The 14,084-nt window shown below is 40.1% G+C and overlaps 1 pseudogene across 1 annotated transcript in view; it reads right to left on the reverse strand.

Annotated features, from left to right (window-relative positions):
* LOC311224880 (heat shock protein 30-like) overlaps positions 1–514 on the reverse strand; it is a 6,970-nt pseudogene extending 6,456 nt beyond the window's left edge. The window contains exon 1 of the transcript in view: positions 443–514. The product of the transcript in view is annotated as a heat shock protein 30-like (transcript). The remainder of the gene's footprint in view (positions 1–442) is intronic.
* Between the last annotated feature and the right edge of the window lie 13,570 nt (positions 515–14,084).

The raw sequence follows: 14,084 nt of genomic DNA on the forward strand, positions 1-14,084 counted from the left end.
CATGCGGCTCTGCAGATATACCCCACTCTTCTGGGGACGGCAGTAGCTGCAGCTCCTCCTCCTCTTTGACTAAAACACACGTAGTTTCTGGAGGCTCGTCGTTCAGGTAAACAAAGGTACACTCGGTTCATGTCGACCTCTCCGTTTTGTTACAGTAACATCTGCTTTTATTCATCTACTGGCCGCACATGTGATCTGTTGGGCGTTTCTGCCACTTTTCCATCCAGACTGGGCCTTGACCAGAGGTAAGTTAGCTGGAGCAGCTAACAAGCTAAGCTGCTATGCTAATGCTAATGCTACTACTGAGTCTGTGAGAATGTGTGACGTTCGGTCAGAAACTGGTGCGACTCTGTATAGAGAGAAATGTGCGTTTATTCAGCTCGTTACTAATAATGACCGAACATCTCAACTGTTGAGCATTTCAGCCACTGTGTCACTTTACTTGAGAGGCTATGCTGCTGAAATGCTTCTTAGGCCGTGAGCCAGGGCCCCACATTTGGACCACGGGTAACATCTTGGGGGACTAACTTTCATAGTGATTTTGGGAAGGTATTCACCCCTACTGCTAGAAAAGATGTGATAGAAGGTATTCACCCTACTGCTAGAAAATATGTGATAGAAGGTATTCACCCCTACTGCTAGAAAAGATGTGATAGAAGGTATTCACCCTACTGCTAGAAAATATGTGATAGAAGGTATTCACCCCTACTGCTAGAAAAGATGTGATAGAAGGTATTCACCCCTACTGCTAGAAAAGATGTGATAGAAGGTATTCACCCCTACTGCTAGAAAATATGTGATAGAAGGTATTCACCCCTACTGCTAGAAAATATGTGATAGAAGGTATTCACCCCTACTGCTAGAGAAGATGTGATAGAAGGTATTCACCCCTACTGCTAGAAAAGATGTGATAGAAGGTATTCACCCCTACTGCTAGAAAAGATGTGATAGAAGGTATTTACCCTACTGCTAGAAAAGATGTGATAGCAATGCAGCAGTTGCCTCCAAATGTGTTCTATCACATCTTTTATAACACTACCAAGCATATTGTTCAGGCCTCCTGTCTGAAATTACATGCCCCAAATTAATCATGATAGCTCCTGAACCATAAGGCCTATATGCATGTTTCTGGTCTCCTTTGATAGGTAACAAGGTAGGGCATATGAATCAAGTGTAAGTAAGCCCACATCTATTACCATTCCAGAGTAAATGGAGATACAATGAAGGAAAACATGATATTTTTACCCTCGCCTGGTACACAATCTTAATTTAAAAGGCAATATGACCATTAAGTTGTTCAAGTTGCTTTAATAGTTGTCATAGTAAAATACAGAATACCTTTCCATCATGAAATGCTTTTTTCTGTATGAGCTCCTGAGTGTGCTAGATACAATAGATAAAAAGTATAAAATAGAAAAAGTCAAGAGTACATAAACAAAAAGTGTTCAGTCAATCAATATACATATATAGGGGAGAGTGGGGTAAGGAGTGCCAAAGGGCCTGGGTTAAGTTGTGCCAGCTGTTCTGTTTAAGTTGCCCCAACTTATAATTATTAACTATATATATAACTTTATTGTATTTTATTGTTATTGTACATTGTATTCTTACATTTGATCACTAAAACTATGTGATATTCTTAATTTTAGACCAAAATCCATCATGCCACGCAGATATAGAAACAGAAGACAGACAGGGTTTCAACTCCTCTTGAGAAGTTGGAAAGAGCAGTGAAAGAGGTGCAACAGGGGAAGACTATACGTCAGGTTGGAAAGGAGATGAAGATCTGCAGGATGCTTTTACTGCTTTTGAGATTAAAATGATCTGTTTTACGTAAAATTATCAATGGCACAATTTACCCCAGTGTATTCTCTCTAATGTCACAACTTACCCCGCACCGGGGGCAAGTTGTGCCACAAAACCACTTTTTTTTCTAAAGCTATATTTCTGAAACGGTTTATTCAAGATCCAAAGTGATTGTCCCCAGGGATGCACAGCAGCCTAAACTATACATATTTTAGTTGGGGGCATTACTGTAATCCCCTTGCTTTAAAGGCACTTTAAGTAAAAAGTGTCACTATTCACCCCACTCTCCCCTACAATATACAATACAGAGTAAAAAAAGAGTAACAGTGAGGCACAATGCAGCAATGGGATCAGGTACAACTTAGGGTAAGGTGCAATGAGGTATGAATTGTAGTGCAAAACTCTTTGCTAATAAATATAAAGTGTGTTAAAGTGTAGAATGTTTTTGCTTGTATTTTCTTCCAGGTTAACTGTTGTTTACCTTGTGGCTCTGTGCGGCACAAAGACACTGGAAAGGGTCCTCGGTTCCGTCTCAGCAAATCAAAATAGTACAAGGTGACTGTATGATATTGTAGATTTTATGATGACTGGATCTTTTTTTTTTTTATACATTTTGGCTTTGTGGCTTGTGTGTCGCACAAACAACCTGTTAAAGAAAAAGTTTATGAGTGGGAGCCGATCGCTATCCTTGACCCACTATTGTGTGAATATTGTATCTCAGTATAGCTGCCTTGCCAAGGTAGTCAGACTGACATCAACATACTCGTGTAAAGCCAGATTCTTGTGTGCCTGCTTGTGCATAAAGCTGTCATTACCATGCAGTGTTTCCCCTAGGATTTTTTTCAGGGGGGGTGGTAGGGCTAGGCGATATAACGATAATTGTCGCGATATATTCTTTTCACCTGCAACAGGGCAGTTTTAAAACCAGAGACAGTGGACAGACTTGTCTTTCTTGCCTGCAACTTAAAGTAATGGCTTTGCTTGTCCAAATGACAATACTGACCAAATTGAGATTTATTTTTCGCTCTTATTTTGTTTGCTTTCTAATTTAAAATACAGTTTGAAACCGTCTGTACACAGTAGGCTATGTGTGCTAGCAGAGCTAGACTCCAGTCACGAGTCACGGTGCACATGTGCGGTGGTTTGTCCACCAAAAAAGCACCAAAAGATAGAAAAGAAACTAGCAGAGCCAGAACTGTTCAACTCCCCTGGAGCCACAGCCAGCAGAGAAGCCGGTTTACTTTAGCTTTCAAACCAGCTGCAGCCTGAGAACTGGAGTGTGAGGGGCTGTAACATTAAAGATGGCTTCAACGACAAAGAATTGCTGCAAAATAAACATACATCTGTTGTTTAAAAAAAAAAATATATATATATAAATTTTTTTCGATATCGTTATCGCGATATCATTTTTGGCCATATCGCCCAGCCCTAGGGGGTGGTAGGCCCCCCAAAACTACTAGTGTTGTCGCGGGGCGCGCGTGTCACGGATATGTGGTGTCAACAGTGTCGTCATAGACGCGCGCAGTAAGGCGGTTGTTAGTATCGGTGCATTTCTCTACACTGAGCTGAAATTAAACGATTGCACATAAATTAGGTAAATAAATATTAACAATATTTATTTACAATTTTACATACAGTAGTGACAACACACATATGAACTATTTACAATACAGGGACAGTGTTTCCCACAGGATTTGATGACTGTGGTGGGTGAACCTCGGACCCTCTAGGGGGGTCCGGGGGCATTCTCCCCCGGAATTGCCTTTTTTGTTGTATATTTTAAAGTTAAATGCATCAATCTGGTGCACTTTGAGAGCAAAATAAAGAGGCCAGATCTATGATGAACTTTGTGCTCAAAACACAAAATCGACTCACTAGGTGACTAGAGCATACATTTGAGCCATCAAAGAAATGAAGCGGTTACCTGTGTTGAACTGGTTTATTTTTTTGAAAATATAAAAATATACTGGATTACTATTATGACTACTACCACTGCCAATACTACTGATGCATCCCTATTGGCAATGTATCAGTCTAGGTAATTAATGGGAAACACTGAGGGAGGCACATACAACACTCATAACTATTTACAACCAGTGTCAGAGCGAGCGCACTCAAGTTGTTCGGAAATTCTGAGTGCACACTGGACGCAGAGTGAATTTATTAACTCACTGTAACACTTTGAGTGCCAACGACGAGAAATCTTGTTATTTAATCGTTATTTCTTTTATTAGCGATATCTATTCATTTTTCATCAATCCAGCCTCACGTTATTATTGGGACTGGCTCTGACCTCGAAAAGGGAAAATACCGCCCCTATCGTCTCCCGGATGGTAATGCACCCATTGGATTGGACTCGATGGAAATGCATGGGGGGGGGGAAACCCAAATTCCACATTTTACTTCTCAGGCATGTAACCCGAGACGATTGCATTCATTGGGGACCCTCAGAGCAGCGTGGAATATGTGTTTCGAGGTTGGATCAATAAACGCGATCGATATTTGGAATGGCGATCAGGAATTGGAATAATCTTTTTGCAGAACATCTGATGTGAGGTAAGGAATCTATTTTACCAGTCTTGGGGTAATCGGATGTTTTTTTCACATATTCCACAACGTGTCCCCTATGTGTGTATATGACGTTAGCGCTGACCAGGTCATAGATAATAGATTTTTCAGCCCGCTTCTCTAGCGTGCATAAGTACACATATACTATCGATAATCTAGCGTTTATTTGAAAACGATTCATAAATCAGCCGGAATATGACAATGTGTTGTGTGTATTCCAGTAATTGGCTATTTCCGCGAAATCTTTTTTTCTTTTCTAGAAATTTCCAAAAACTTCAGATTTTCAAAACGGTATAAAACGGAAATGTACAGATGAAAAAACAATCCGTTTCATACATGTTGACTGCAAGCAAGTCATTGATAAGCGACGGGCGTATTAGACACATAGCCATAATATAGAATATAGAAATAGCTCCGCGAAAATCATGAAATATCGGAAAATCAGTCCCAGGCTGTCATTCAAGCGATAAATCGTGCGCCCCCTGCTGGCACTCATTGTGTTAACTAGGGCCCTATGAAATTCGTTTGAATCTTTTCCTGTTTTTGGATATACATTTTCCTGTTTTTGGATTTCTCGCTTTTAAATTTTCCCGTTTTCGGATTTCTCTGATTTAATATTTTTTCCTTTGGATTTAACCAAAAAAAATATTACACAATTATGTTTTTAACTAACTTTAATAATAGTACATCTGCAAACAGTGCCAGTGTAGTTCAGTGCCAGTTAGGTTATGATGTTTATTTTTTTCAATTAAGTTCAGTTCAATGCAGTTCAACTTGACTAAATAACTAAATAATAATTAAATAGTTAAATAATACAAAATAATTTTGTTTAAAAGAAATCAAGAAAAAAAACTGTAAAATGTAATTTATTTCAAAGAGATGTCCTTTAAAGGTTCATGCTTCTCCCCATCTCTTGCTGACATCACCATTGTGATACATGATGGATAGGCTTTTGTGTTTTCCTCAGTGAGGGATTCTCTTTTGTCGGTCAGCAGCGTTTTGTACTTGCTGAAGCTTCTCTCTGTATAATTATTATTAAGTTTAAATATTAGGGATGCACCGAATATTCGGCCGCCGAAAATGATCGGCCGAAAATGGCTAAAAAGGCTCTTTCGGCTTTCGGCCGAAAGGGTTTTAGCACTGAAAATATATCACAGAATGTCAAAGAACAGGGTTACGTAACGTTCATAACCTAAAGTGTTGTTGTGATGACGTAATCTAAACGTGCAACGTGTAACGTGAGCAGCTTGGCAGCTCTTCCTGCGTTCTGCAGCCTGTGATAACTAACTCCTCTTGGGAGTTGCGCTGTTTCTATAAACTCCGCAAGCAACGCATCCAATAAATGCGTCTTTAACATGCTTTATATCCTCGCCATTACTATATGCCCGTCGCGGTTAAATGTTAGCGTTAAGCTAGCTAACTCTTCCATTCCTCTTTGACCAGTCTCGTAAGCTACGTCATCCCCCGCTAAGAGTCATGGGAGATGTAGTAAATACAACAGTCCTGTGTGTGTGTCTTTATGCAGATCGTTATGCAGTTTTAAAGCACCTTGGCTTTGTTCTGAATGCACTTTGTTGTAGTTATCTTACAGAGAAAAGAAAATGCACTTGACTTTAATGCACATTTTGTTGTATGCAAAGAGAAAATGTTTAAATTGTACAATCTTTCAGCAGTCAGTCTGGAATTAATGTATGCATTCAAAAGTGCTGAATAAATGTTTTATGGGCCCATAATAGTGATTATTAATATTATTTAAGTTAAGTTTTGCCATAAATCATGTCTTTTGCCATAATCGGGTAGCTAAAAAAATTAAAAATAAAATACATTATATATATATTTATATTAATCATTTTCGGCCATTCGGTTTTCGGCCAACTGTTTCCTATTTTCGGTATCGGTTTCGGCCAAGAATTTCCCATTCGGTGCATCCCTATTAAATATCAACATTATCTGGCCATCCTCAGTAAATTCTATCAAACTTTCCAAAGACCAGAGTTGGGACGGACACACACACACACACAGAGCGGGAGAATGGCTTATATGAGCTATCCAGTTCATATATCAACTTATATCAACTATCCAGTTCGTTTTTATAGTGTAACGTTACTAGAGAGAGAGAGAGAGCTTGAAGTAGCGCGGTTCTCTATTGGTCTTCACGGTAACACGGCCCTTGGTCTTCCAATCCGGTAGGTGGCACTGTCGCGAAAAAACGATGGTCTCCGGGGCTGCAGACACATGCTACGTTCCCTTGGTTGAAAAGACCTGGATGGTTGTTGATGTCACATCAGTATCCTGCTTCCTGCAGTGAGTGTGGTCCTGCTGCTGCTGCAGTCCTCTGTGCTGCTCATGTCCTCTAGTGGGACTGACATCTGAGCCCCGTCCTCCTGGTGATGGAGGCTCGTCAGGTAGTGACTGACATGTGTTTTCTAGCTGCATGTAGAGAGTGTTTGAGGGGAGTTCTCCTCTTACTGTGTTGTTAGCAGCGTCCACAGATGCTTCTTATCGTCCTGGTGGTTGATGTTAGCCTAGTTAGCAGAGCAGTCATTAGCTCTCTCTCTCTCCTGTTTGTTCTCGGTCTTGCTCCACGTTCATTCCAATAGCTATTCTCGTTACTGTTATCTGGTATATTTCTGTAGTTTTTCCCTTCGGTAGCTGGAGCTAGTATTTTCTTAGCTGGTACCTCTGTATCTGGGGCTAGAGTTAGCTTAGCTGGGCCTTGTGTTATTTTAGCTCGGGTTAGAGTTAGCTTAACTGGGCCTTGTGTTATTTTAGCTCGGGTTAGAGTTAGCTTAACTGGGCCTTGTGTTATTTTAGCTCGGGTTAGTGTTAGCTTAACTGGGCCTTGTGTTATTTTAGCTCAGGTTAGTCTTAGCTTAGCTGGGCCTTGTGTTATTTTAGCTCTGGTTAGAGTTAGCTTAACTGGGCCTTGTGTTATTTTAGCTCGGGTTAGAGTTAGCTTAACTGGGCCTTGTGTTATTTTAGCTTGGGTTAGAGTTAGCTTAGCTGGGCCTTGTGTTATTTTAGCTCGGGTTAGTGTTAGCTTAACTGGGCCTTGTGTTATTTTAGCTCGGGTTAGTGTTAGCTTAACTGGGCCTTGTGTTATTTTAGCTCGGGTTAGAGTTAGCTTAACTGGGCCTTGTGTTATTTTAGCTTGGGTTAGAGTTAGCTTAGCTGGGCCTTGTGTTATTTTAGCTCGGGTTAGTCTTAGCTTAACTGGGCCTTGTGTTATTTTAGCTCGGGTTAGTCTTAGCTTAACTGGGCCTTGTGTTATTTTAGCTCGGGTTAGTGTTAGCTTAACTGGGCCTTGTGTTACTTTAGCTCGGGTTAGTGTTAGCTTAGCTGGGCCTTGTGTTATTTTAGCTCGGGTTAGAGTTAGCTTAACTGGGCCTTGTGTTATTTTAGCTCGGGTTAGAGTTAGCTTAACTGGGCCTTGTGTTATTTTAGCTTGGGTTAGTGTTAGCTTAACTGGGCCTTGTGTTATTTTAGCTCGGGTTAGTGTTAGCTTAGCTTGTTACCAAGTCAATTGATAATAATTACAAGATACATTCAGTGCTGGATCTAACTAAATGGATTTATAGACACATTTATGGAAAGTTCAAGTCCGGACCACAAAGCTTCTCGAAGGGTTAGCGTGACACACGCCGGCTCTTCCAATTCGTACGCAATGTTCTACCGGCAGCAAAAGAAAGTGAGTCTCAGCCTCTGCGTTATGATATTATGTTATGAAAATGTAATTGTAGTGCTGTCGGACCCAGATACGGGTTGTCTTTCCCCTATATTTTCTTCTCTTGAGTGCTTCGTTTACATGTTAAAACACAACGATTTTCGGTAGCACTTTATAATAACACCCTGTTATAATACATTTATAAGGTATTTGTAGATAATGAACTAATCATGAACAAACCATTTATATACATTCATAAATGATTATTAAATCATTTATAACTATATTTGTATAACATTTACAGATTAGTTCTACATTATTTATAACTTGTAACTGAGGGGTACAATTCCCTGACTGTATTACTAGATATGATACTTACTACCACTACCTTTGTACTTAATATTCGGCCACCCAGTACTCGGCATAAATATATTATGATGAACACTGTCACGTAGATGAAACGGATCCAACACAAATGTACGAATTAGAAATAGGTCTTTATTTCTACACAGCGATGGTGTGTAGAGCAAGCACTTAATCAAATCAATCACATTTATGAATGGGAATTAGTATGCACTTTTATGGCAAGAGTATTCGTCGGTATATCAATAGAGAATGTCCAATCTCTGAAGGCGCAGGTGGTACATATACGACCTGGAATAGTTAAGGAATAACAGCAATGATACTTTAATGATTATAGACTGGATACACTAGGGGGGGTTAATCCGGTCGCTTGTAAGCCGACAGGAGTAGGATGGGGGGGGGGGGTAGAATCCGGCTGCCTCATCCGGCCAAGGGTATCCCAGGTGAACCCACTGTAGTGCCGTTCAATGCGCCGGCGATCCTTGGACCACAGATGAAAGCAGATGGACTCTTTGTGGGCCGGCGTCCTCCGGTCCACGGAGGAGAGACGTGAAGCGACCTCGTCTTGCAGAGCGTCTCCTCACCTTGCGTCCTCTCCAGGGGGGGGGGTTCCAACACACGGCAGTGTCGGGGGTCTTTATCCATGGAATAATCAACGTATACAAAGCATAATCCGTGCCTGGGAAGGCGGGCTGTCGTCGGTAGAATAATCCGGTATACAGGTCCACTCGCTCGTCGGCTCTGGGGCTCCTCGGGTGCAATCTCACATGGGTTCGATCATCCTGGATAAGCAGCCAGTTCTCTGCCCGAAACGATGGGGTACTGACTACGGTAGTATTCTCACCGCACAAAGCACTATATATTAACAGACTATTATTAGCTTAATAGACTACGTCCAACTCGACGATATAGTGCCAAATATGACTATTCAAATATTAATATACACGATGTCTCAATACCGATGGTAGGCCGAACTTGGCCTTACTCCCACACGTGGCGTCGCGGGGAGGCTTTACGTCTGTGACTCTATTGGAGGGTAAGAAACTGGACTGAAAAGGAAATCCTACCTTAGTAGCGCAGTATATATACGCACTATGAACAAATAGTCCCATTAGTGGTGCGGTAGCCAGATTCCTACGCGGAACTAGGACTTGTTCGACGTACATGTTGAGCGGTACGTTTGAACTGGGTCTGGGGGGTATGGCAGCCTGGCACCAAGGTCTCGACCAATAGTAGAATGGAGACTATTATGGGATGTTCAGTAGGCTAGAATGGATATTCAATGCATATTGCACAAGGAATATACAAGGGATATCAAGGAATATTAGAGAATATACAAATACAATTAAATATATATATAATAAATATATATATTCGGTTTAATCTGGCCCTTCACAACATAACTCATTATCAACATTGTTTGTACTTGATTTGTTCATCATTAAATAATGTTGTTTAATGTGTAGTAACACATTTGTAGATACTTTGAAAAATGGATATGAAAAAACTACTATAGTGTATCTCCATTTATTTTTCATGTTCAACAAATGATTTGTTAAGACATTCATAAAACATCTATAAATCATTTGCAGATGCTATCGTGGGGGCCAATCTAAAGTGAAGCCTATTCATCATTAACAAGTGTCTAATACAGTTAATTATTTGTTTACTTTTTCATCACATGTTACAAATGTTGTAGGCAGCTTTCGGATACACCCTTCTTTGTGACATCAAACAGTGACAGAATTAGGACTAAAGATAAATGCAATTTTATTAACATATAAAATACATGTGCATGACATAGAGTGTAACATCGGGGGGCACTAGGACCCAGGAGCACCCTGGCCAGGTATTGAAGAGTATCTACATTTACATTTACATTTAGTCATTTAGCTGACGCTTTTATCCAAAGCGACTTACAAGTTCTGTACGACAAGCCATCAGGAAGGGCACAACTCTATCAGCTGAGCAACAATGTTCATCAAAGTGTTGAGTGCTACAGTGTAGGTTAGTTTATTAGGACAAGTGCATGACAGTACGGTTAGTTAGGGTTAGATTTTTTTTTTTTTTTTTTTTTTTTTTTTTTTAATTCAGATAATGGTTGAAGAAGTGCGTCTTTAGTCGACGGCGAAAGATTGGACGTGATTCGGCTGTCCTAACTGGGGTGGGTAGTTCATTCCACCATTGTGGGGCAAGGAAGGATCTAGAGAGGAAGTCTCACGCGAGCTAGACTTGACGTCACGTGTGTTGCCGTCTGTTTGAATGGAAGCACAAGTTATCCGTGCTGCGTCTATACTTTCGCTTTTCAGGTATGAGCAGGTTAAACACCTTTTTTTGTTGGTAAATCTATTCCATCATTTCCGACCTACAAACAACTCTTATATGTTGTGTAGACGTTCGTGTAGATGTGGTGGCCGCTAACGTTAAATGTTTTCCTAATGTGTGCTCAGTGCTCAGTATGTATGTGACGACGACACGACACACAAGAGTAATAATTATGTGTGTCGTGTCATTATCACTGAGCACACTGAGCACACATTAGGACCAAATGTAACGTTAGCGGCCACCACATCTACACAAACGTCTACACAACATATAAGAGTTGTTTGTAGGTCGGAAATTATGGAATAGATTTACCAACAAAAAAGGTGTTTAACCTTCTCATACCTTATTAAAAGCGAAAATAGACGCAGCACGGATAACTTGTGCTTCCATTCAAACAGACGACAACACACGTGACGTCAAGTCTCGCTCGCGTGAGACTTCCTCTCTAGGTACTCCTGGGTCCTAGTGCCCCCCGATGTTACGCTATGTCATGTACAACATGTATTTTATATGTTAATAAAATTGCATTTATCTTTAGTCCTAATTCTGTCACTGTTTGATGTCACAAAGAAGGGTGTATCCGAAAGCTGCCTACAACATTTGTAACATGTGATGAAAAAGTAAACAAATAATTAACTGTATTAGACACTTGTTAATGATGAATAGGCTTCACTTTAGATTGGCCCCCACGATAGCATCTGCAAATGATTTATAAATGTTTTATGAATGTCTTAACAAATCATTTGTTGAACATGAAAAATAAATGGAGATGCGCTATAGTCGTTTTTTCATATCCATTTTTCAAAGCATCTACAAATGTGTTACTACACATTAAACAACATTATTTAATGATGAACAAATCAAGTACAAACAATGTTGATAATGAGTTATAAATAATGTAGAACTAATCTGTAAATGTTATACAAATATAGTTATAAAATGATTTAATAATCATTTATGAATGTATATAAATGGTTTGTTCATGATTAGTTCATTATCTACAAATACCTTATAAATGTATTATAACAGGGTGTTATTATAAAGTGCTACCCGATTTTCTTCTGGGGGAATGGGGTTTACAAACATATCACCTTTTTCACCTCTTATCAGTTTGCAGGTCTGGTTATATACTGTAGTTACTGAAACTGATTGAATATGGCACCGCCCCATCTAGAATATTTTTCACCAGGCAGCTACCACTGGTTATCAGACGCAATGATGGCAACGTGTATAATGTGAATGTTGAATTAATAACGCGTTTTGCTTTACATCGAGTAAGTGTGATTGATATCGCAACTTGGATTGTTCCGAAGCAAATAAGTCAACACGTGAATGCAGCGTGGCGTGAATGCATAGGGGAATAGGAGTGCGTGTTTTATTTTATTTTTTATTTTTTTTTAATCTTTTTCCCCCTCCATTTTCCACTTACCCCCCACAGTCGGTCTGGGAGAGTGGAGGCTATCACGTGCTTCCTCCGACACACGTCCAGCCAATCAACCGCTTCTTTTCACCTGGCAGCGCGGATTCTCATTGAGAGGGCGTAGCGTGTGGAAGGATCACACTATCCCACCCAAGTCCTATCCGCGCTTAGCAGGCGCCCCGACCGAACTGTAGGAGTCGCTGTTTACAACGACCCGGACCCACCCCACTAGCTTCTCCCACCCTCTAATACTGCCAATTGTATTAGTGTGAACGGCCAGCCAAGCTGGTGACAACCCCGGAGCTGTGAGCTGGATTCGAACAGGCGAATCCTAGCGTCTCCGGGGTTGGTGACGAACGCAATCTCCGCTACGCCACCTAACAGCCTTAGGAGTGAGTGTTTTAATGCAACACTGATCTCCATTTAGACGCAAATACATCAGAATCGTCGTCATTTAGAAATGAGATTGCGATTTTATCGTGCAGCCCTTTGCAATTGAATATTTCTAAATGTTTTACTAGTATTCTCAGGTCACATGGGTAGTTGCCTCTTTGATACCACCTACTGAATAGCCAGAGTAGGAGATGAGCCATGAAGTTTATTTATATCTATAAATAAATGCTGTGTAGTGTGGATGCCTACTGTACATGAGTAGGGTGAGTAACCTACATGCCATTACTGCTTTCTATCTATTGACTCATTATAGCTACTTTATTATTTTGAAATAATATAACGGCAAACGGGTGCTATTTGCAGATTTTAGCTCTGCGTTTGATACGGTTCGCCCTCACCTGCTTGTCTAGAAGCTTATGAGTTTGGGGATAAACCCCTCAATAATCAAATGGTTCTATTCTCTTCTCACCAACAGGACACAAGTCAAGGTGAATGACACGCTCTCAGAGGTCAAATTCTGCAGCACCGGGGTGCCTCAAGGTGCGGTGAGCTCCCCTCTCCTATTTACACTGTACACCAGTGGTCACCAACCTTTTTAAGCCCAAGATCACTTTTTTTTTTGGTGAAGGCAAACTCTACCTATTGAAGTGTTGAGAGAAAAAGACGGTACAAGATTGTACTTTAAATTAAATGACTTTTATTTGCCTGTATTCTAATTACATGCAATGCTTTGGTCCAACATTAAAACGTCAAAGTAGAACTGTAATATGTACTTTCTCAATCAGTGCTAAGTGCAGTCATCTTATGCAGCATCACTTTTCACATCAAAACAAAAGTAGAACTGTAATGTGGACTTTCTCATATTATTAACATTGACAAACAAATTTACAATTAGCATTTTATAAAGTAGAACTGTAATGAGTACTTTCTCAGTCAGTGCTAAGTGCAGTCATCTTATGCAGCATCACTTTTCACATCAAAACAAAAGTAGAACTGTAATGTGGACTTTCTCATATTATTAACATTGACAAACATATTTACAATTAGCATTTTATAAAGTAGAACTGTAATGTGTACTTTCTCAGTCAGTGCTAAGTGCAGTCCTCTTATGCAGCATCACTTCTCACATCAAAACAAAAGTAGAACTGTAATGTGGACTCTCATATTATTAACATTAGAAAATGCTAATTGTAATATGTTTGTCAAAGTAGAACTGTAATACCGGTATGTACTTTCTCAGTCAGTGCTAAGTGCAGTAATCTTATGCAGCATCACTTTTCATATCAAAACAAAAGTAGAACTGTAATGTGGACTCTCAGGGAAAGATTTAAAAAAAGAAAATTTACATTTTTTTTTTTCGGGGAAAGATCTACAGGGAAGGTCTCAAAGATCGACCAGTCGATCAAGATCGACGGGTTGGTGACCACTGCTGTACACCAATGAGTGTAGCAGCAGTCAGCCTAACAATCATGTCCTGACATTTTCAGACAACACCTATTCTAAGCCTATTGAAGGCTGGCGACTGCCCCTTCAATTTAACTTGTCACA

The sequence above is a fragment of the Notolepis coatsorum genome (assembly GCF_963971535.1).
Source record: "Notolepis coatsorum genome assembly, chromosome: 1".
NCBI classification, from domain to species: domain Eukaryota; kingdom Metazoa; phylum Chordata; class Actinopteri; order Aulopiformes; family Paralepididae; genus Notolepis; species Notolepis coatsorum.